This window comes from Chelonoidis abingdonii, chromosome 4, assembly GCF_003597395.2.
Source record: "Chelonoidis abingdonii isolate Lonesome George chromosome 4, CheloAbing_2.0, whole genome shotgun sequence".
In the NCBI taxonomy this organism is placed as follows: Eukaryota; Metazoa; Chordata; order Testudines; family Testudinidae; genus Chelonoidis; species Chelonoidis abingdonii.
Genome location: NC_133772.1, coordinates 99,629,218 through 99,651,412, shown reverse-complemented (window position 1 = coordinate 99,651,412; position 22,195 = coordinate 99,629,218). Strand labels below are relative to the sequence as shown.

Genomic DNA, 22,195 nt, shown 5'->3' with positions numbered 1-22,195 from the left:
AGCAATCCAAAGGCGTCAAGGTTTTAGCCTGGAAGCTCTTGTGGCAGGCACTGTCATTTATTATATGTTTTTACAGTGCCACCACGCAGTGGGACCCAGCCTGGATTTGCCCTTTCAACACTACCATTATATAAGTGTCAAATACTAATTAAGGGTGGGATTTTCAAAAGCTGTGACTATTGACCTACTTCTGCTCCCATGGAAGCAATGGGAATTCTACCATTGGCTTCAATGAACAGTTAGGCCAGTGCTGAGTACTGTTGAAAATTCCACTAACCCCCCACCTAAGGTGGATGTTTCATAGCAACAACTGCCCAATATCATAGTTCTTTAATGTATTGATTTATTTCTAGTTCTGATTTATAAAAAAAAGTGCCTGTTGCAGCTTCTAAACGTGTGCACAGACCAAATTATAAAATTACTTACATATGCAATTAGCTCAATGTCAATTAACAGTAGTAAAGACTACTCCAGGCTACTGGGGGAAAATATAAATCTCGGACCTCTCTCTCTCTCAAATCAGTCTGAAGAACTGTTCTGAGAAAACAGATAAGCCTCGCAACACATCCTCATGGACAAAAACTTGGGCTCTGCTGGACAATGTAAGGAAGCAAATTCTAGAGTCAAGGGCCATGCCCAGAACAAACATACCTAGAGACTGTCAGCTTAAATGTCCCAGTTGAATTGAACTGCTCAGTTACAGTATGACCTGTAAAACTTAGAGGACCCAAACCATAAAAGGCCATTCTATAACTCAAAACTAATTCTTTCAGTTAAATCTGGAAACTAACTGGAAGCCAGTGCAGTCTATGGATCATAGGGATAATATGTTACAATTCTAAAACATTGCTAGGTTTTCAGGGAGCAAAGCTTCTGAGTAGTTACTACAGGAGCTAAAGTTTCTGAGTAGTTTTCAGATGCAGGCCCACACGGAGGGTGTAGTAATCAAAGCTTGTAAATAATTTGAAATGAATAATTTGTTCAGTGTACTGAATCTTTTTTCTGTTTGCAAATTGTCAAAGATTTTCAGGAATTTTTAAATCATAATCATTTGCTGACTAATTTCCATGACTAATTCATGGTGCTTAGATTTGTGAGTCATTCTTTGCAAGTATTCAATATTCTAAATGTGAACACTGTTTAGTTTTGACAGCTATGGAGGTCATATGGTATACTTCTGTTCCCCGATAGGATGAGTAATGCTTAGCATCAGGTTTCCAGCATGATTCCATGTATTTATAAAGTCCAAATTTGTTTTCTATATACTTTCTGTAATGTTCATGTGATGTTGTCTGATTAAAATATAATCATGCAAATCATTATTGCTACCACCACTATATCTTTGCAGCAAATCTTATGCAAAATATAACTCATGGCCAGAAAGCATTAAGCAGCTTGCAGTCTCAATGACCCAGAAACCACCTATAAAGTCACTTTAGAAAAGTATGCAAATAGGAATTAGGGCCATTCATGGAAGATAGGCTGGAACTTTGAAATACAAATCTATATTGTTAGAAGTAATACTAATTGTGTGTATCTTAGAAGCTAGCCAAACAAACAGACAGTTACTGTCTGTCACTATAGCTAATGATTCAGAGATCAAAAGGGAATATTAACATTTTGATAAATCTTGGGTGAAATAATGTCATTGTCTATATGTGTCTTTAAAGTTTGTGATAAACTGTCTAATGGATAAATTGCCCTATGTTAATTTGTGTAACTAATTACTGCTCAGGAAACAGAAGGTTACATCAGAAGCCTATTGTTTAGTCAGGACTGTATGGTCAAGTGAAGGCTAGAAAACTGTATAAAAGACCATTGGGTCCAGATCCATTTTATCTCAGATCTGCTTAAGCTTCACCTGGGGAAGTTTGAGTTGCCAGATTGAGATTCCAGTTATGCTAGAACTCCCTGAAGGTGGTATTGGACTGTAACCTGTGGAGTAAATTCTAAAAGAACTCTTTGCAGCTACAAAGCTCACCATCTCTGCTCTGTATCTGAACCTCAAGAATTGAACTCATGTCTGTATGTATATTAATCTTTTACCCATACTGTCTCTCTTAAAAAAATAAATTTTAGTTTAGTTAATAAGAATTGACTGAAAGCATGTATTTGGGTAAGATCTGGAATATTCATTAAACCTGGGAGGTAATGTGTCTGATCCTTTGGGATTGGTAGAACCTTTTATTTTATATGATGAAATAAGATTTTCAGAAATCTTCATCATATTTGACTTGGGTAACTGGATGGAGTCCTGAGTCTGGGTTGCTTCAAGGGAACTGTGTTGCTGGCTTCTGGGCAACCAGTGAGGTAATAAAGAAGCTGTTTTATGCTGGCTTAGTAAATCTAAATATTGAAAATGTCCACCAGTTTGGGGGATTATCTGCCCTACTCTTTGCAGTTCACCCTAATTGCGTGACCTCAGCTGGCACCCCAGTCACAGTTCATTTACAGTTTGCTTGTAAAATTCATGTGTAAGAATATTCAGAAAAAGTCAACACACAGTGGGCATATAACAGGTGAATGAATATTTGTGAAGCTCTTTTACTGGATTTGTCTGGATCTATAAGTAGTAATAGTATACCTTAGAGGTAATAAATGCATAAATAATTATGGAAAGGTCTACATCCAAAAGGAAAGATGGTGAGTGCATTTTAAAAAGCCTTAGTCACCATTAGCATCTGGTTATCCAGAAGTAGCCATGAATCCAGAAGCGTTTCTATATTCGGAACCTTATTATTGAATTACGCTTATTTTTCCTATTCTTGATACATCAGCAGTAGTGCTGACTGTACCAGACCTACTGTATTGCTAGTGTATGTAAAGCAATCTTGTTTCAGGCCCCTAAAGGTAGAAAAACAGCCATATTTCATTAATAAAATTGCTGGGGACAATAGGCACTAACACTGAGCAAACAGCTTGTCAGTGGAATACAAACCTAGTCATTATAGCTGGACTATTTCGTTGGCCAGTAGATCACTCAGCTCTAACTAACCAGCCTACTCAGTGTAAAATAACAAATTAGCAATAAATAAAGCAAGTGGCACATTATCAGTGGCAGAACAGTAGACCTGTTTATCTCCTGTGAGTGAAAGATTTTACAGCAAGCAGCAGACCTATTTCATTCTCTCATATGGGACTGCAGATATAGCTGTAAACTGTCCTCCTCCAAAGGAGTATCAACAGGAGAGCAAGCATTCCTGTTCCAGTTCCAGATATGCACACAAATTTTCAAAAGTAACAAGTGATTTTGAGTGTCTCGCTTTCCGGATTCCCAACCTGAGAAAGTTAGAAAAACTTGAATTTCAAAGGGTCAGTGCTCAAATTTAAATATCAAGGCACCTAAATCGGTAGTCACTTTTGAAAATGTAGGCTTAAGGTAAATGTAGGTACATCAAATAGCAGTCCTACTTCCCTTTCTCATTAAATAGTCCTTGAGGAAATAGTCCCTGTTCACCAAAGAAAAAAGAGAGAGAGAGATACACTGTTAATCACTCACCTGAAAACTCTTCAATTCTGGTAGGTAGTTTGAAGTTAGTTAAAACAAATGGGTAGAGATAACGTGCCATGTGTGTTTCATGGGTGCTTCTGACAACAGTACCTGGGATTGCACCTATGTCCTAATTTTGAACTTATTTTATATCAGGTTTACTTTGACTACTATCAGTCGAGTTAATAGTTCAAAAATTATTTGCAAATGCTTGTATTCAAAAGTGAATTTCCACAAAAAGGCAAGTACTTCAACAAATGCTTGTGAAAACGACATTTTAATTTTGATATTCACCAAGATCTTGCATAATTGCAAAATATTCACTTGCATAATTAACCAGCAACAATGGAAAATTATGAACTGAAATTCATGTTTCAGTTAAGCACATAAATCATTCAAGCAGCAGACAGAAGCAATATCATGTGACTTGTGCAACTAATGCAGAACAATTTCAGATGACATATTTCAGATATTTGCAGTTAGCAAGGAATTATTTACCAAAAAACTTGTAAAGTTCATTGAATATTAAATTAATTCAAGCATTTTGGACTCTGTTTCTGAACACGTTGAGAAAAGAAAAAGAGGAAAGATTTAGTGAATGAATTATGTATTGTGAATTATTTTCCCAGCTAAAATTACTGGGGTAGAACCAGCTGTTACAATGTTTTCCCTATGTACCGTATGATAGTCTGGCATTCTCCTTATACCTTTCACAAACAATTTTGGAAAATGTATCTTTTTGAATGTAACAAATTTTCTAACAAAGAGGCAGTAGAAATGTTATCTACCATGTGGTATTTTTATTCCTCTCATCTGAGAAGCTGAGAAATCACCAAGGTAGATATTACTGCAAACTGAAAAATATTCCCACTGGTGTATTAGCTTTATTTCTAGTCTTTCCATAGTAGAATCTCTCAAGTATCAAACTGGCTACAGATTCTAAAGCCTGTACTCTCCTCTGTTTTGTTTACTATCACTGTGGAATTGTGAAAGCTAAAAAAAGTCTCTAGTCTCATTGTTTCCTCTGTGGATCTTCCCCATCACTTGAAAGGCTTAAATGCCTATCTGAGAAGGATGTGACACAATGTGAATATCAATGTGAATGTTAATGTTTCAGAGCTGCCACAGCTGGGTCATTGAGAGAGATAAGTATTCAGAATTTGAATCAGTGTAGGAGATCAAGATTTTCAGTGATTTGGGTGGAAAGCCTGACAAACATGTTTTTCTACTTGCAAAGAAAGAATTAATTTCTGTGGAAACTTTGAGCTCCTGAGATAACAAAGAAAGTGAACTATTATATGAGGAAAGGGAAATATAGGATTCCCAGGACTGTTAAAGTAAAAATAGATGAGTTCTGGGGGTGAAAATTGTGGAAGTAATTGAAAATAAAAAGACTAAAGTCAAAGTGGAAGCTTTCCTTCACTCAGCTAGGAGATCAAACTCTTCTTCAGGTTTCCTGCTACTGATATAGCTACTGTTATGTAGTTACCAGTTTGAGTAACCAGTAAGTTCGGTAAATGATCTTATTTTCGTCTACCTTTATTATGTAATTAAAAACAGTCAGATATTTTGTCAAAAATATAAAGAAATATAAAATAAAGAATCTTCCCAAAAGAGCACCTCTAGCTACTATTACAGTAATAGCTTCTCATTAAATCATTGGCTTGTATTTAGATTTTTTTTTTATAAGCATTGTTGGTTATAGCCAAATAGCAACTTTTTACTACTACTGCTGCAGACATGCCGACGTCCTCAGAAACAGTAGCTTTTCCTATTCTCTTAGCAGCATGACTATTCTCCTACTATTCCAAATATGCATTACACTTATAGATTACAAAGCCCAGGACACATACTTATGCCTCTAAAAAAGAAAATCTCCACCAAGGCTTGGAAAAATAGAGAAAATGGTTTTGAACTGTTGGGAACTTGAAAAGAGATAAGAGTGGAACCCTGCTCTCTCACATGGAGCCCTGAGACCGTCTTCTGGTAAGCACCTCCTGTGGTTCATTTCAGTGTCCTACCCACTACCTTTACAGACTCGTGCAATCCCATATTTAGTCTAACACATGATTCTTAGTTCCCTTGGCTAAAAGGGTAGGGTAGGGAAGACAGAAGAAATCTTTGCTCTCAGAGATCACTCTAGACTCTGACTCTGAAAGGCTTCACTACCCCTTTGTACCTCTCTCCTGTCTTTTCTTCTTTCTGCCTACTTAGCCTCTTGAAGCTCATTAGCCTATCCCAATCCATAATTAGGCACAGCTTTTCTTAATAAGGTCTAATCTAGAGCAATTAATTAGAGTTGCAGTGACCAGTGTACTAGATCAGCTACTGTTGTCCAGAACTCTGTCACACACTATCACTCAAAAGCAACAGGGAGTCTTACAAGGATGATGTGATTTTGCACTCTATATGATTTTATGAGTTTAAATACACCTCTACCCTGATATAACATGACCCGATAAAATAGAAATTCGGATATAACGCCGTAAAGCAGTGGGGAACCCCGGGACCTTTAAAGCGCCGCCTGAGCCCTGCTGCCAGAGCTCTGGCAGTGATTTAAAGGGCCTGGGGCTCCACACAGTGGCTGAAGCACCGGGCCCTTTAAATCTCCAACAGCTGCACTCGGGCAGTGATTTAAAGGGCCAGAGGCTCCGGTCGCTGCATGGAGCCCTGGGCCCTTTAAATCCCCGTCCAAGCCCCACTGCCAGAGCTCCGGCAGTGATTTAAAGGGCCCAGGGTTCCCCACAGAGGCTGGAGCACTGGGCCCTTATAATCACCTCCGGGGAAGCTGGTCCAGTCCAGCACGGCGTACTGACTGATACCTGATATAATGTGGCCTCACCTATAAAGCAGTGAGATTTTTTGGCTCCCAAGGGCCACATTATATTGGAGTAGAAGTGTGTAATGTAACTGGAATATGCTTCATGCAAAAGGTTTCTTGAAAAGTGTTATTACAAAGCTTATAATCTACTGAGTGTGGTCATCCTATTTGTATAAATGTACCACTCTTGTATCTGAAACTAGAAATATGGAATATAACTCTGAGGGCCTATTGTAATTATGCAAAGTGTGGGCCATTAACGGTGATTTGGAATCTTGATGACTCTCATTAACCAGGACAACTGTCTGCAGATGGCTCTGTTTTACTTGTAAGTCTTCCCTTATACATGTGCACTGGCAAGTGGGTAATGAAGTCTTACAGTGACATATGATCATGTCACCTGAACTGGAATCCATCTTTAACCTGGTGCTTTTACATTGAGAAGGGGGTGGGGGACGGCGCTGAAGGAACAAAGGATTCCCACCTTATGCAAAAGATATATAAATGGGTGGAACTGAGAAAAGTGGGGGAGCCATCATAAGGAATCACCTAGCTACCACCTGAGCTGGAACAAGGGCTGAAACAGGGGAAAGGACTGTGCCCAGGCTAGGAAGGCATCCAGTCTGTGAAAGAAACTTATTGAAACATCTCTGAAGGTGAGATTTTATTTGTACTCAGTTGTATTACTGTATAAGGCTTAGATTTGCATGTTTTATTTTATTTCACTTGGTAATTCACTTGGCTATTACTTGGAACCACTTAAATCCTACTTTCTATATGTAATAAAATCGCTTTTTACTTATTAATTAACTCAGAGTATGTATTAATACCTGGGCGGGGGCGGGGGGGCAAACAGCTGCACATACCTCTCTATCAGTGTTATAGAGGGTGAACAATTTATGAGTTTACCCTGTATAAGCTTTATACAGGGTAAAATGGATTTATTTGGGGTTTAGACTCCATTGGGAGTTGAGCATCTTAGTGTTAAAGACAGGAACACTTCTGTAACTTGCTTTCAGTTAAGTCTTCAGCTTTGGAGCACGTGGTTCAGACCCTGGGTCTGTCCTGAAGCAGACTGGTGTGTCTGGCTCAAGAAGACAAGATGCTGGATTCCCAGGCTGCAGGGAAAGCATGGGCAGAAGTAGTCTTGACCCATCAGCTGGCAGTTCCTAAAGGGGTTTCTGTGATGCAACCCGTCACAGAGGGTTTAGATCCCTTAAGCAATGCTAATATCACCACATAAGGCTTAGGATGGGCCCTTCAAGGTGGGAGCAAAGTTAGTGAATCTGAACAAGAGGGCAGTAGGTCCCAGTGGTCATAGAGCACCTTGAGGCTGGCTTTATGCTTTGCTCTCACAAGTGCAATTCTTTAGCAGGGCAGCACAGAAGAAAAGCTCCCTGGTGCATATAAACACAGACAGTTACTTTTCTAGTCTGTACCATTGTGAAAGAACTATAAAACTAGAGCCAAGAAAACAAAGGAAGCAGATTGCATGAGCAGAGTTTTATGAGACTATTGTAAAAGGGTCTCCTGAACGTGGATCTTATTGAAATAAAGGAGGAGAAGTTAGAACACCATGAAGTCAGCAATTAAATTAGCAATAAAGTGTCCAGTACACTTTTGACAAAAGTAGCAAAATTCTGCAAGTTAGCAGGAGACTGTTACAATTTGACACAATCTGTAAGAAGGTATTAGATTAGGCAGGCTGGGAGATCTAGATTTATTTTGGACAGACTTATGATCATGGCAGCTATCCATCATTGTTAGTACATAACCATACACAGTGTAGCCTGAGAGGCTTTTACTGCATATACTGAAAGTAGATTGATGTGCTGATTTATAAATAATGTAGACTCTTTCCAGCTTGCAGTTACCTGTTTACTACAGGAATGATAAACAATTGTCTACCCGACCTGCAGTTGACGGTTAAGCAAGTACGAAGACTTTATTTATACAAATCAGAGAAGAGAAAGTGCTACAGAGTAAGTCCTTCAGGAAGTGTAGCTATGCCACATTTCCTGTATATGCTAGATGCAATCTTTTGTTTCCCATGATGCACTTCCTACTGGGGACAGAAACAAAGATGACCCTGGACAGGCCAGTTGCAGGCTGCAGCTACACAGAGCACTAGAGAATCTGTTACCACATTGCTGGACATGGAGCCTACTCATAACAAAGGATTTACCTTGACACCAGTCTGCTGATCAGAGAGATACTTCATGGTGCTGGTTACATAGGGGACACAGTGTGCTGGCATAACTAGTGAGAAGTAACATTGAAATGGCTGCTACAGAACCCATTCAACTGCATATAACTCCCCCCACAGCTCTGGGATACAGTGGAAATGCTGACGGTGTCTGGAAATAGTTCATACAGCAGTTTGAGATGTGTATGAAAGCCACAGGGGTAAATAAACAGGAGGATGAGCAAAGGATTGCTCTGCTGTTAACAGTGACAGGCATGGAGTGCTAGTAATAGTCAATGAATTACATGGAGATGGTATGTGGGTTGGGGGAGAAAGAGAGAGAGAGAGAGAGAAGAAAGCTTTGCAGTAATAATGAGTATTTGAGGATCATTATGTCCCAAGAAAAAAATATTACTTTTGAGAGCCATGTATTCAGGATGAGAACAAAGAATGAAGGGAAAATCAGAGTTTGTCACAGACTTAAAACTAAAATATCAGTCCTGTGATTATGGAATGTTAAAAGACTCTGTCATTAACGACCAGTTTGTCCTGGGATGTAACAATAAAAAGGTATGTGAATGTTTGCTAAGGTGGATGGATCTGGCTTTAGAAAGGGCAATAGGTATATGCCAAACACTGGAACAAACAAACATAAATAAAAAGCCGAGAAAAAGCCACTGAGTACATCACTCTGAGCACTATAGCTAAATCAGCAAGAGAAAAGTTCACATACATTAAATTGTCCAAGGACATAAAAACAGAGAGCTAGAAACAATGTCAGTGATATGGCAACAGTATAAGTACAGGAAATGCTCAGCATTCAGGTAAATGTGTTGAAACTATAATAAGCCCATTATGCTAACGTGGTCAGAGAAAGCACAAAACTGCAAGTATTAAGTGAAAAAATGAATTCCTCAGATGAAGAAGAGGTGTTCTAAAGCACAGTAATGGAGGAGGCTGAAAACTCAAAAGACTGGCTAATTAAAATGTGCACAAATGGCATTAATATGATATACAATATAGACACTGGGGCAAGTAGTATAAGGGCCCTACCATCAATCAAACCCTAACCCCACCCCTTGACCCCTATAGTCCCTCCCACCTGTCACCAGAAGTCCCATCCTATGGAGGTATTACTGCCGGGGTCAAGATGGCCGCATGACCGGAAGCAAAGCGGGTCATGTGACCCCTCTAAGAACTCTTCCCACCACCCTCTACCAATCATGAGGGGTTTCATCCCGAAAGGACCACCTCAAGAGGGGGTTTTGACCAATTAGGGTGACTTCTGGGGCAGGTGACCTGTCTAGAAGTGGGTCATATGACCCCTCTAAGAACTCCTCCCACTACCCTCTACCAATCAGGAGGGGTTTCATCCCAAAAGGACCACCCCAAGAGGAAATTTTGACCAATTGGGGTGACCCCTCTAAGAACTCCTCCCAAGGCCCTCCGCCAACCCGAGTGCAGCACCAATACCCCATAAGTCCCAGTGCCGGACAGAGCAGGTCATTTCTTACCAAGGACATGTATTTTAGGAAGCGTGGAAAGGCTGCTGAGAGGAACCATGGACTCCTTTACCACCCCCGTCAGAACTTCAGACTTTGTTTTAGACCTGAGCACCATACTTATGTGGCGCAGGCACTACACCAGCGACAGTTCTGAGGAGGGAATGACCAAGGGGAGCCCTTTGGTCCACCCGTTGATGGATATGTCGGAAACCGACCACGAAACCCTCATGAAGCACCCTGAGGAGCCTGATGGCCTCTCTTTGTCCACCCCCTCAGATCGCCGCTTGGGAGAGTCACCGGTGGACAAGGCAAATGGAAAAGATGGTGCTCAGGTAAATGAATGATTAAGAAACGGTGGTAGAGGAGGGGGTGGGTAATGAGGCTAGGAACCGGGGGTTTGTGTAAACTAAAAACAAGCAGCTGGGGTACTTACACTGTTTCTTTTTCTGAAAATCTTTCAGCAGCTCAACGATGCCTTTCTAGAGGCCTTTAAGAACTTGCGCATCAGCTGTTTTTGCTCATGTTTGAGAGACAGATATCAAGCCAAAAATGACAAAATGGAAGAATGAAACAGCTCAGACTCCCTTATGGTAGGGGTTATGGTGTCCATTTTACAGGAGGCTGTAAAAGATCATGTTAAATCAGGCAATTAATAAAATGTATTTAAATGTGTCAATATGAGCGTGTCCCCTTTCATACTTGTGGTAGTAAAGTACGGTACCAGTAACAGTCATGTCTACACCGATGGCTCTGTTAAAGAAAATATATTACAATCCCAGGGAAGCTGGGAGCTTTGGCAGAGTGAACCCTCTTTTTCAAGCGGCCAGAAAGCATAGTAAAACTTTAAATAGAAGACAGATAACAGCTTGGCTTTCAGACCAGGATGCTTACACTTTACACAAACCAGTTTGAATACATTTTAAAAGAAACAAGACTATTGTTTCAGATGTGGGTGCACAGTGGCAGGCAGATTTGGTGGATATGCACCGGTTCTCCAAACACAACAGCGGCTGTAAGTACATCTTAACAGTGATAGGCATTTTATCCAAATATGCCTGGGCCTTATGTCTAAAAGACAAGACAAGTGGTGAGATATCCAAGGCCTTTAAAGCTATTTTCAGGGAAGGCTGCGTGCCTCAAAAATTACAAACCGATCAGGGGAAAGATTTTTAAACAAACCTTTAAGTGGATTGTTAAAGTGGCATGGGGTTCACCATTTTGTTACTAATAATGAAGTCAAAGCAGGGGTTGTGGAACGATTTAACAGAACTTTAAAAACTAGGATGTGGAGATATTTTACAGCCCATAACACCTTTCGCTACATTGATGTCTTACCTGACTTTATAAAGAGTTATAACCAGAGCTTTCACAGAACTATACATACCAGACCCATTGATCTTAACCCTTCAAATTCTCTGAAGGTGTGGAAAACGGTTTACAGAGATGGTTTTAAAATAAAACAGGTTGTTTCCCCTTTTAGAAAAGGTGACCATGTGAGACTATCTAAAACCAAAGGCGCTTTTGAAAAAGGTTATGAACAGATGTTTACCCATGAGATATTCATAGTGGATGAAGCCTTAACCAGGGGCCAAAGACCTGTATACCAATTAAAAGATTACGAGGGTGAGGCAGTTACTGGATCGTTTTACCCTGAAGAATTACAAAAAGTAAACCCCAAATGAGACAGGATTTACAGGATTGAAAAAATTCTAGCGGAGAAAGGAAAAGGGAGAAAAAAACAGCTACTGGTGAAATAGTTGGGTTGGCCTGATAAGTTTAACAGCTGATGGAAGCTTCTCAACTCTGTGACATTTAGACACAAACCAAAAAGAAAAAAAAATTCCTCCTGCAAAGATAGAGAGAAGAAAAAATAATAATGAGAGATGGCGGGTTTTACATCACTTTGCCCAGCAATGCCAGCTCTGCAGTTTTTCCCCAAAACACCATCTCGAACTTTACAATATGGCTAATTAAGCCCTTGGATCTCCCAGGTGCCTGGGAGGTGGGGTTAGTGGAAATACAATACCCGCACAGCTGGAATACTATCAATGAAGACACCCCTTTTGAAATCACCTTTGGAGATACGACGTGGAATTTCATCCTACGACGAGGTTATTACTCGACCATACCCGAATTACTGGAGCATATGAACAACACTGTGGCTCGTCACCAAGGCCCACCTGAGGTGGTCATGAACTACGACCCTGTAGGTAGAAAAGTGAGATTTAAATCTACCAATTTTATCTATGAGTTTTCTACTGGCGGGGAGCTAACTAACATTCTGGGTTTGGGCCCCAAACACAAAGTCCAAAAATTTCCCTTCTCGGCAGACATTACAGGGAGTTTTAACTCCCTGTATCTGTACATGGATATTGTAGAACACCAGTTTGTGGGGGACTTTTCTGTTCCCCTGTTACTCTGCATCCCTGTCCAAGGAAGGAACAATGACAGGGACGCAGCGTAAACACCACATCGACACCATTACCATTGAAATAAAGACAGATCAGAACAGACATGTCTCATTTCGCTTTGGCAAGGTGATCGTCAAGCTGCATTTGCCACCGCGGAGAGAGCAAGGTTTCTAAAAAGCAAAACACTATTATTGCGATCCTAAAAAATTATGGCGACCCCACCATCTACAGGAACTATTACAAAGCCCAGGCTGGATATGCCCTTCCTTGATATCATGGGACCCGCGTGATGTACGGGGCTGGTGTGGGTGGAATATTTCGTAGCCTCTTTCAAAAAGCTGTACCACTTTTGAGAAGAGGGCTAGAGATTATTAAGCCCCACGTAAAAACCACCGCTCAAAACATAGCTAAAGACGTGGTAAGTCACGTCTCCCGTGCTGTTCTGGAGAAGGTGGGGAATACAGCTTCACAGGAAGGATCGGGGCTGATGTACATTAAAAGGAGGAAAAGAAAGAGAAATACGTCATACCCGTGATGCACAGGTCTCCTGAAACCTTTTAAAAGAAGGGCTTTGACACGCAGGGCCGGCCATAAACGAAAGTCCAAGAAGCAGCCTGGTCAAAAGAGGAGACACGCGCTGCCTGGTAAAAGAGACATATTTTAATCAATATGGCTTTTGTTCACTGCGGGTCTGAAGAGTGCACCAAATCTGAACTAGACTTGTTTCAAATAGCCCCTACACAGACCAGCATCTAGAAAAGCATTTACATCGAGGTGCCACCTCTATCAGCCGTTACGGAGTCTGCCCCCATTGACTTTTTTATAGCAGAGAATGGCATAGATTATATGGATTTAAACAACACGCTGCTTTACCTGTGTTGCAAGATTGTCAAAGGAGATGGAACTGAACTTGCCACGGACGCCGAAGTGGGCCTGGTGAATTACCCGTGGCCTCTATTTTCAGTCAGTTGGATGTTACGCTGGGAGACTGCCTTGTAAGCCAAAGCAACAACTACTAACCTTACAGGGCCTTTATAGAATCAGTGCTCAATTACAGCGATGACACCCTCGCCATTCAATTTTCTGCCGGCCTCTTTTACAAAGATGCTGCTGGACAACATGAAGAAACACAGTTGGATGGAGGGAATCTAGGGTTTGTGAGGTGTGCAAAGCTGACAGCTAAGAGCAGAAAGGTAGAGCTGCTGGGCCACCTACACAGTGACCTGTTTTTTCAAGAAAAACTTTTGTTCAACGGAGTGGATGTGAAAATTAAACTGACATGCAGTAAAGACACTTTCTGTTTAATGGGCAGAGTGGCTGAAGGCTTTAAACTGCTCATTGTATCAGCGTCCCTTTTTGTGAAGCAAGTACAGGTGGCCCCGGGTGTCCATTTGGGGCACGCGGAGGCCCTGCTTGCCGCTAATGCTAAATACCCCGTGGACCGTGTGGGAATGAAAGTGTTTAGCATCCCTGCAGGCAGCAGGGTCAGTAACCAGGAGAACCTGTTCTTGGGACAGTTACCCAAAATGCTTGTCCTAGGATTTGTGGATAACGATGCCTTTAGCGGAAGTTACACTAAAAATCCCTTTCATTTTAAACATTAAGATATTAATTTTGTGGCCTTGTATGTGGATAGTGAACAGGTATTGACAAAGCCTGTGCAACCGGACTTCGAGCCAGGACGCTGCGTGAGAGAATACATGAATTTGGTACAGACAGCTGGTAAACACATGAAAGATCGTTCTCTGTTAATCGACCATGAGGAGTTTGCACAGAGTTACACCTTGTTTGCCTTTGACCTGTCTCCCGACCAGGAATGCGCAGATCACTATTCCCTGATTAAAACCGGGAACCTGAAAGCAGAAATACGTTTTGGAAAGGCTTTAATGGTTACCATCAATATGATTGTGTTTTTGACAATGTCATAGAAATAAATCAGGGAAAAAACGTTCTGTTTGACTACATGTGAACATGCACACCGTGCAGCTCTCACGTGTCTTATAAACGGATCCTTACACAAAAAAGAATCTCTTAGATGTGTTCCCTTGTGATTAGCTCCCTGGAGGCAAACTATCTCAGAGACCCCTAGGTTTGGTGGTGAACACGTGTCCACACAACCAAATGGGTGAACACTGGCTCGCCCTGTATCTGGCGGAGCATAACCGTGGAGAGTTTTTGACTCATATGGGCATCCCCGGAACAGCGTGTTGTTTCCTAAAAGCATTATGAAATTTTTAAACAAAAATGCCACAGAGATGGTGTTTCACAATAGACAATGACAAGACTCCTGCTCTGTCACCTGTGGCTATCACTGTGTGTTTGTCTTACATCATCGTAGCAAGGGTTTATCTTTTGACTGGATTTTAAAATTGTATTCTGACGACTTAGTGCAAAATGACCAGATGGTGATGAATTTTGTAAAAAATAAATTTAAATTTTTGGGCATGCCTAGCCTTGCTCAAAACATGTTTCAACAAGCCCAGACATGTGTATCTTGTAATGATTTTTATAGCCATGTTACCCAATAAAGCCCCCCAGGTTAGGGGTTTAAAGAAATTGATGTTTGTTTGTTTTTTTAAATGACCAATTGAGAAAAATTACAGATTTTTTTTTTAAATATAGAAATGTTTTATTTAAAGCAAAACATTACAAGTTTTAAAAATTTTAGAATGTGAAAAACATTACACATAGAGCCATTGGGCTCTTTTAGCAATTTTTTTTTTTAATATGGCAAAAAAGGGGTCACGGATTCTTGATCCACCCCGGTGTCAGAAGTCGAGGCCTTGAGGCTTTCCAAAAGGTCTCTGTTGGTCGCATTGTCCATGACGGAAGATGGTACATTCAGTTCCGCCATGGCATTCATAAACATATCCCATCCTTTAGGTACACGTTTGCTAGGTACAGAGCGAGTTAGGGTGACGGCCCTGACTAAGTCAAGCATGTTAGAACCATTAACCACAGAGCCTTTATAAACAAAAGACCCTTTATCGTTCCATGAAGAAAGATTTTTATCCTGGCCCAGTTTATTTAGCAATACTATTGCATTTTTTTTATAACGCTTATTCACATTATCCAACACCTCCTGAGCAACAGAGTCTGAGTTCTTTGGTGTTTCTGGGAGTTTAGCAGTCATGCTTTGTTTCTGTTCCGGTAGAAACAGACTTATTTTCCCTTTATCTGCATCGCTTTGCTTCACGTATGTTAGGTACCTTTGAAGCACGGTGGTGTAAAGTTTAGCCTTTTCATATTCGGCCAGGTCAGTTCTTTGAAGAACAGACTTCATTTCAGCGTCCAGTAAGTGAGTTGCTGTTGTTCTGATATTTTCCTCTGCTGGAGGGGGAGCCCTTAATTGCTCCAACTGGTGGCTGGGCACCAGGTACATTTTTTCTGCATACTCCATTATCGATTAGTTAAAAGCCCCGTTATCAGAGGAATAGCAAAACTTAACAGAGGCCCAATAAACCCCACAGACTGCTTTACCAGATGCTTTTTTCTTTTAAGTGAAACACTCTTACTACACAAAGTTTTTATAAGCATACGTTTCTTTTTCAACACACGCTCTTGATTCTGTGTTAAAGGTACATTTCCTTTTAAGGTATTGAGCGCTATTTCTGAGATGGCCGCTACTAGATCGTCAGAGGCCGAACACAGTATAGCCCTCCTTTGCTGCGGGGACGATTTGCTAAGTAATTTTAAAAGGCCCAGGTTTCTCTTCAACAGCTAGACATGTTTTCAGTCAACAGCCCCAACTGTTAAAAAGGGACCTGCCGATAAGTCATCTCTTTTTATAACCAGCTGTTTTTTTTAAAGTATAAACCACCGGCCAATCTGGAGGGAAAAGACTGGTTCTTAGTCTATAAGCTTCCGGTGTGGAAGCATTTAAATCCACCACCAGGTAGCCATAAGGTCTTTTGGTAGCATCCTCAAAAGCTTCTAGAAAGAATTGAGCTTTGCCGGGGTACATTTGCCGAGCGAGCGTAGCGATTTGTAATTTATCCCTGGGGTTTTTGAACAGAACCATGTACTTTGCGTTTAGGTTAATTGTGCGACTCTTTTTTCCCTGACAAAATACATTCTGAACTATATACATAATCGCTCAGTTTTGCTGAATGTAGTGTTAGGTTGAGTAAATAGCTTTCTCGATTTCAGCGGCGTTCACACAGAGAGTTCATCAGTACATTCGTGAATCTACGAATTAATCAATTTACCGATTATTAGTAAAGGGAAGAAATCTAATAGCTGAACACCTGCGATGCGCAAGAGCACAGGCACCCCTACCATAAATAATTGGAAAGGGTATGTGTAAGGAGCAGTTTCTTTATACAGAGGTTGCCAACACGTATAACACCACACGATTATTCTCAGGCATCACAGATGTGTTTGTTGGCATTATTCAACACATTTTTTTATAATTTAATGTAACCTGCCTGCCAGAGTGTATATGGTGCATCGTTGGGGAGCATATTACCAAGACAAGTTGGGTGCAAATATAACTTTATTAGAGAAATGCCAAACAGGGAAAATTCAATATGGGGTATGGGTTTAAGGTAGACAACTGGGAAGGGGTTTCTTTTAGCAAATAGTATAGGGGGTGCATTCACTGGGTAGTCTTGGGCGTCAATTACAGTGGGTACAACACATTGGAACCATCTAAACTGAAATATAACAGTATGGCATTAACATTATGTTTATGTAAAGGGATCGTGTCACAGCGTCGAGCGATAGTAGCCAAGCACTATACATATGGCAACATTATTATTGGTATAAATATAACCTATACCAGGGATAAACTTAGATGATCACTAGTGGCAGCTAATATGTTTTCTGGAATGAAAATGCTGAAGTGAGTGTAGAAGGGAAAGGGTCTCACAACATCTGTGGCTTTTTGCATAGGAGCTTCATGGTATATAGCAAATAGTTATGGTGGTGGACCAATTTAGAAAGAAATGTTGGGTTCCCACGAGGAGAATATAAGTGTGCCAAAAGACGAGTTATTTGTTGTATAATTAAAATATTATGACGGAATGAAGAGAAGTAGAGAGAGAAGGGCAGGGTTACGAGGTATAGAGTTGGGGCTAGGCTGAAGAAAGTATGGTGTCAGGATGCACAGGGAATAGCAGATCAGATAAACTCAGAGAGACAGAAAGGGCAGGCAAGCTGCAGGTAACAGCAAAGAGAGACGAGGCGATAATTTGGGGCTAACTGAGAGCTCGGGTGGGTGCGGGGAGCAATGCAGGAAGACAGATCTTATACTCTATCAATATTGAGTTAATGAATATTCTATTTAAGAACAAAATCTAATGGAATATAATCCTCACAAACTACAACCATATGAACTATATCAGCAATATTTATGCAATTAACAAAACACAATATGCAACATACTTATCTTAAACCATAAGCTTACACAAACGACAATTACATACTACAGTCTCTCATAAATTCAAAACGCAACTGTAACCGACAAGCAATGCACTAAATGAAATTCAACTAATCTACGAGCATAAGAACCTAAATTCTAAATAGATTGGCAAAATAACCTTTATTTATCAGGGAATTTATCATGCGAGGCGCAGAGTGGTAAGAAAAAAATTGCCAAGATAACAGGCTCTTATAGGAAGCCAAGGGGATGGTCGCACGCAAGAAGCGGAAATACAGAATGAGAATGCAAGAGCCCATAGCATTGCACCCACACAGAAAGAGGCTTTAACATCAGCACGAAATCTTATTTTTAGCTCATCATGAGTCGCACTGCAGAGTGTCTTAGAGAGGTTTAAGGCTAACAAGCGACCTAAGGTTTGAGTACTAGATGTCCTGGCTGTCTTGAGAGCACACGCAGTCAGGAGCGTAAAATAAATATAAAGATATGAAGAGTATAGGAATGAGAGCTTCACACTAACGAAGAGGATTCTAACCTAACCACATAAGAGAGGCAGCAGAGGTAATAAAGCTAGGGCGAGAGGAGCCATTTATCATAAGCTAGGTATGGTCTCAATAATTCAAGGAATGGGGAGATCTCTGCAGGCAGCAATATCGTCTTTAGGGGAGCCAAATTATAAACAGGGGTTTGTCAAAAACGGAGGGAACGCACTTAAACTAGGTCTAAACACAGTAAGCGCGTGAGATAAGGACCTCCACTCGACACAACCCATTCGCTTAAGCATGATCAGTCCAAAGCAGCAACAAGAGAGAACCGCGAGGTATCATAGATATCAGAAAATGTATGTTAAGGAGTCAAACTTAGATCTGATCTCCACCAGTACTTAACTGATTTGCATGCAAGAGCAGGTGGAATAAGAGGGTAAAATGAATATGAAGCGAGGTGATGACACTAGAGAGTCGATGTATAGGCATAGTCCGTGCAAGTAGGTTAGAACTCACAGAAGCAACAATGTGGGCCTTATGACTCATGCCCAGGACCTTAAAAACACAATAGGCCTTGCAACTGGACATTGTCCACCCTACACCGAGCCCAGGTTTAACAAGGTGATAACAGGACTAACCCTTTGAACAGGGCAGTGGTCCCACTTAGCACAAGTGGCCATCCCTTTGAGAAGGGCAATGGCTCTGCTAAACAACTTTAAGGGACCCTCCCTTTGAGAAGGGCAGTGGCCCTGCTAAACAACTTAACAGCCAGGGAGGGGAGGCCACAGGAGAACAAAAACAAAAATGGAGTATGGGGACAGCTGTAAGAGACAAAATGGAATAGGGGGATAGCTGTAACAGACAGTAACTTTTTCCGCAGTTGCTCGGCCCCACAAGAATTGCAGAAAAGGGGTGTTTCCACCTCGTATCCATTTTTCAAAAGCTGTAGGGAAGGGTTTTAAAACCTTTTCCTAGGACCCTCTTCTTATAAACCACTTTGTGTTTTTTTAAGGGTTTTTGTCTCTATTTGCCACTGGTTTTTGTTTCTTGCGATAAAGGGCTGCTGCACCTCTGTTTTTTGAGGTGTTTTCGTTATCTCACAGACCTGTGCGGTAGTTCAGGACTAGATCTTTCAAACTGTCAAAGTTGACCTTTTCACAGTTTGCTACGTTTAGGATAATACCTTTGACTTTTATACAGGCCTTTCCTCCAGACAGCTTATACTCATATGTTTTCGGGTCTGCCGACACAAACTCGGTGATGTGTTGATCTGGCGGGATCTTGCTTGTGAGTTCCCCTAAATAATCCCCCAGAGGGGGATTCCAGGCACCCTCCCTTTTCACATATGTCACCGAGTCAGTGTCATGGTACAGGCACCGCTCTGGCAAACCGTCTAGGAGACTGTATAATTCTAAGCGGGCATAAGCGGTGGTGAAACAGGCTATGAAAACATTGGTATTGCCAGAGACAGAGTACCGTTCTTTTGCGTGCTTCCAAGACATGCATGCTTTTTCATCATTGATAACTCTCAGGATGAAACCTTGTAATTGGGGGAAAATAGGTACTGCAAGAGTTCGTCAGGGTCTCTCATGATGCTGGTGTTGGGTAGGTTGGTTCTTTGGCCGAATTTACCCCACATAGAATTTAAAAACAGTTTTGCAATTTGGCGTTTAGCAGGGTTTGATCTGATCTCGTGTTGGCGTAAATGCACGCCTTCTTTCTGGTAGAAATCGCTAACGTACTTATTTTGTTTTTCCTTGTTTGTGCACCAACTGGGATACCCTGAAGCCTCTTGTTTCTGGCGGAGGTATAATTTTATGTGCTCTGAAAAGAGTTTATCAGATTTTTCATTAAAATTCCAGATTTCATAGATTTTAGCCACCATGTACCCCTTCACTATAGCCTTGTTCAATTCCACTGTGCACCAAGTCCCCAGGATGGCCCGCTCCTCGTCAGTATGGGTGCATATCTCCCGCTGCTCGGTTTCTGCACAGGTTTGGCATAGCAGGAACATAAGCTTGCCACCCACTCTGACAGGTAACAATTGGAAAAAGAGGCCTTGTGGGGGGTACACTTTAACTTTTGCAATTCCAAAATAATTTGCCAGGGGTCCAAATTTGTCATAAAGTATATCGAGGTGTCCAATAGAGTATTCTTTGGTTTTGTTTACAAAAGGGTGCAGGCTGGTAAAATCATAATACTGGATTTCTTCCCCAAGGTTAGGCTTGTAATACAGGCGGATAGCGTTTGTTCTGCCCCCAAAAAGAGCATCTCTAGGCACAAGAGGCTGGGGTAACTGGGCTCGGTTTAAAAAGTCTGCAAACTCCCTATCTGTTTCTTTCATCACCTCCCACTCGTGCTCCCAAAGAGTCCTCACTACAAAACCAAGTCATTTCAGATAGTCAGCCTTGAGCTGTGTCTTGTAATAAAGAAATCCAAAAGATGTCCCCGTAATAGGATTTTGTGCTTTTTCACAATAACAGGTGACACAACCGTGGAAAAAAACATCCATTAAACTCAAAGGCTGTGCATACCCCATCAACATCAGCATAACCGTCTAAAAAGTAGGGGCCTACCTGTAGTTCCCCACCCCGTAAAGCATGCCATATTTGTATATTTTCTTTGTAAGAGATATACAACAGCCACTGAATAGATGGGGTCGAATATCTCTTTTTCTGCCTGTGATAGTTATCTGGAGGAAGAAGAGCTACTATGTTAGGCTCCAAAAACATAAACCTGTACATAGCCATGCAAACAGATGCCAGTGTTATGTACCGGAATGGATCTATGCACAGTTTTATTTCAGTGAATTTACCAGGTTCTTTCTCTACTACATCTCCCTTCTCCGTCATTTTCATAATCTCGTTTCTGTATAGAATACAAGCCTGTCTCAAAATTTTGACATCCTGCTGACAGTAATATGCGAGCTTTTTCTGCAAGTCAAACACCTCAGAACTGTGGTCCTGATACCAGTCGAGAAATTCTGCTTTTTCCCTGGGCATCATGCTTTCTACACCATAGTGTGCCACATTGGGCATAGGCCCTACATAATTTTGATTTTTTACAGTGTTAAAAAAATGTGGAAAATAACCTTTGCACCCTTCAAATCTCATTGCCTGTGGTAGCTTGCTAAGCTTCATGGGCAAGAAGTTTAAAGAGTCTATAAAACGAATCCCCAGGGCATTCGCTTCCACGCACATTAGTTTTTTACTGATGTCGTTTTAAGGAATTATGACTCTTTTCTTACAATAACGAGAACCGTAACAATATAAGTACATCAACTGGATTGTGTTGCAGGATGTGTTATCCCCGAATTTGCTGATAAGGATTAAGACAGACTCATCGCCTTTATGCTCCAGATTTTTTTGATTTTAAGGAATAGCAATGTATTGGAGTGTTGCAACCAGTCTTCCTGCATTGCTATTTCAAATCTTAAACAAAATAAACAAAAATAAAGAGGGATCAGCGTTTTGAGGTATCCAAAAAGGTAAAATGCTGTCTACGAATCGGGTCCAACGATACAAACCTGAAAATGCTCTTACATCTTTATGTTATGCGCTTTTCACGTAGACTGACATTATCGACAATTTTTTAGAATGCATTCAACTGGGTTTTTTATGCACAGTCGAACCATGGTTGTTAACACTTGATTGATAATTTCTTACATGCTAGGACAACCACGCTGATGCAGCCTTCTGAACACGTACACTCAGAAGAAAGCAGCAACGATAATGCAAGGAGTGGCGTTGGCTGTACACCGTTGTGTGCAAAGATGCCAATTTTTCTCGATGGTATCGAACAACATTTTTCACTCCAAAATCCGTTGTAATGCTCTCGGTGACGAGGAATGGTTTTAGTCTTGGAGGTATTGCTAGCCTCTTTTTTGCTAAAAGCCACCGACCCTTCTTTCTATAGACA

The 22,195-nt window shown here is 41.0% G+C and overlaps 1 long non-coding RNA gene across 1 annotated transcript; it reads left to right on the top strand.

Annotated features, from left to right (window-relative positions):
• Positions 1 to 10,159: 10,159 nt before the first annotated feature.
• On the top strand, positions 10,160 to 10,677 carry LOC142046776 (uncharacterized). Its single transcript, XR_012655809.1, has 2 exons — positions 10,160 to 10,333; positions 10,463 to 10,677. It is a non-coding gene; the product is annotated as an uncharacterized LOC142046776 (long non-coding RNA).
• Positions 10,678 to 22,195: the final 11,518 nt, after the last annotated feature.